Source organism: Octopus bimaculoides, chromosome 7 (assembly GCF_001194135.2).
Source record: "Octopus bimaculoides isolate UCB-OBI-ISO-001 chromosome 7, ASM119413v2, whole genome shotgun sequence".
Taxonomy (NCBI): domain Eukaryota; kingdom Metazoa; phylum Mollusca; class Cephalopoda; order Octopoda; family Octopodidae; genus Octopus; species Octopus bimaculoides.
The window spans coordinates 103882654-103885377 of NC_068987.1; the positions used below are offsets into that span (position 1 = coordinate 103882654).

Genomic DNA, 2724 nt, shown 5'->3' on the forward strand with positions numbered 1-2724 from the left:
TATTATATGTATTTCTTTTCTCTTAGTTAATAATTAACTCCGACAAAATAAATTGGTTAATAGATACCAGGGTAGCAAAGATCACAAAATGACTGTGGTGTAACTCCTGCTTATGAAGTAGAGACTCCCTGTTATTTTGGGTAATTGAGTAAATATAAAAATTTAATAAATGGAGTAATAAGCATATGTCAAATGAATTCTTTTATTTCCAACATATGTTTCGAAGATTACAAATAGTTCCTTCCAAAGGAATATGTTGGAAATAAAAGAATTCATTTAACATATGCGTATTACTCCATAGGAGAGTCAAACAAATCAGCCCCAGTACATATTTTTGAGGTCTGGTACTATGAATCTTTCTTGCCAAATCACTAACTTATGAGTAAGTAAAAAAGCTAACATAGGTTGTCAAACAGTTGAAAGGGACAAATACAGCCACAAAGATACACCCACACACACATACAACAGGCTTTCAAACAGTTTCTGTCTATCAAATTCACACTCATAAGGCATTGGTTGGCCTAGGGCTATAACAGAAGAATTTTCCCAAGGTGTTATGCAGTGGGACTGAACTCAAAATCTTAACAAAACAGCCATGTAAAATTATCTATTTACATTTGCCATTTACATTGTTCATTTCAGGTGACTGAGTTAACTTTTAGAAACATTTTATTTCCAAGAATTCAGTCTTTCTCAAATGTGGATAGCGATTCTCAGAAAATTATTTTAACCTTTTAGCATTTAAACTGGCCATATCCAGGCCAAACACTCTACCTGTTTTATGTTCAAACTAGCCAGATCTGGCCACTCACACCTATCCAAAAATGTCAGTCTAAAAATAAACAGTCACATCATCAATGACAAGATCTTAGTTTCACCTGTGGATTTTCTGTGAGTGATGAAGATGTCGAGATATTTAAATTGGATAATTCTGTTTCAGTGTATATTGAGCTGATGTAGGTAATTATATTCCATGAGGAAACAAAGTCAACAAGAGGAGGACACCTACTTAGTCACGCCAAGACATTTTTTTCCTCTTTTGTAGTGGTCTGGTCAGGGGAAAAGGGTTGTGCCCATGGTACACTAATCCACACCCCATTAAACACACACACTTTTCTAGTATTACAGTCATTGCAATAAAGAATGAAATCTTAGATAATCTCATTATCCAAGATGTCAGTATCAAGGTGTGTTTCTGTTGTTTTAAATACTGGGTGAATGTAGCATAACTAACAATTCTGAGCTGTGTGCTTTATTATATATCATTGCAGGTCTAAGTTAATTTAGCCATTTAGAACTGTATGCAGGGATTAGGATGTGGAACTTTTAGATAAGTTATTTTATGTAAGCTCTAATAAAACTAAGGTTAAGACAAACAGTTGACTATCTTACCTAACGATCTTACCAATGATCAGGTGGATGTAGACAGCTCCATAAAGAAGTGCCAATCACACAAAGTGGATGGAACTTATGGAAGATGGAGACCCAGGGATGGGACAAAGTGCTGAAGGACAATCTTAGGACACTGAAACATACACAGGAGATGACAAAGGATCGAGATATCTGATACCTTGTTATACTCAAGAAGACCTGTCTTCCACAGTAGACGTGTTAAGGCCGCACCCCCTGCTGAAAAGGATTGGCCTGCAAAAGCCCTGTACTGGTGCCACTTAAAAACACCCAGCACAATCTGTAAAGTGGTGGCGTTAGGAAGGACATCTAGCCGTAGAAATCAAGCTAAATCGGACTGGAACCTGGTGCAGCTTCCCAACTTGCCAGCTCTGGTCAAGCCGTCCAACCCATGCCAGCATGGAAAATGGACGTTAAAGGATGATGATGGTCCGTAGTAAAGATTGATCATATAAAGAAGGGATGGCGTTCTTGGACCATGCTGGGTCTTGCTTTTGTCAAGAGTGCTTTTATCAAAATAGGTGGAATCTTCCGTGCAATCAAAATACGAATATAACAATATTTACAGAACAAAAGAATGAATGGAATTTCACGAGACCCACTTTCTATTGTGGTGCCTTCTCTTCACAAAACTACTTCAATTTTTTGAACTTCGGACAAATACACACACACATTAGTTCATGTATGTACAATTAAAAAGAATATGGTATAAAAGCTTCCAGTTTCACAAAGATGGGTACATTGATAATAAAAATAATGTATTCGTTTAACTTTCTAATATTAATTGTTACATTATATGTTGTAGCTGTTTTTTTAAATGATTATATTCATCTTTTACTTACCTTAAATGGATATATATTTTTTTAACAGAAACCCAACTGTTTTCAAGTTTTCACCAGTAATCACTCCGACATGTGGTCCAAAGAATGTTGTTTCCTGGCCCTACTTTCTCTGCCGGTTCTACAGTGGCTTCTGCTTGTCGAAGGTATCTGGTCTCATACCACCTCAAGTCAGACACAGTTGATTCCTTCGTTTCTCCTCACCTCGTCTCTTCATGCAATTGTGCCCACCGACCACAACGCAAAGGCCCTGCGCTAACTACTCGACTAATGATGGCGAACCCAGCGGGTCGAAATTTTAATTACTTCAATAATCCTGTTCATGAAGTGTAACTTACATATATGGTTGTATTTTAGTTTTATATAAAGACTCATAGATAAGCTTTCTATAGCATAGCCTTTTTTCCAAAGTCCACTGTGTGTCACCTAAAGTTCTACAGCATGTTTGCACATGTAGCTAGCTCCCATTGATACA

General features: G+C 36.9%; 1 protein-coding gene across 2 annotated transcripts in view; it reads right to left on the reverse strand.

Annotated features, from left to right (window-relative positions):
- Positions 1–2724, reverse strand: part of LOC106876076 (mitochondrial thiamine pyrophosphate carrier) — a 15707-nt gene that overhangs the window by 10663 nt on the left and 2320 nt on the right. Inside the window, exon 1 of one of the 2 annotated variants that reach the window (XM_014924483.2) lies at positions 2253–2702. The exons of the other annotated variant lie outside the window; for it this stretch is intronic. The gene's annotated coding sequence lies outside the window, so the exon portion shown is untranslated. Of the gene's footprint in view, positions 1–2252; positions 2703–2724 lie in introns of those variants that run through there. 2 annotated transcript variants of the gene reach the window in all.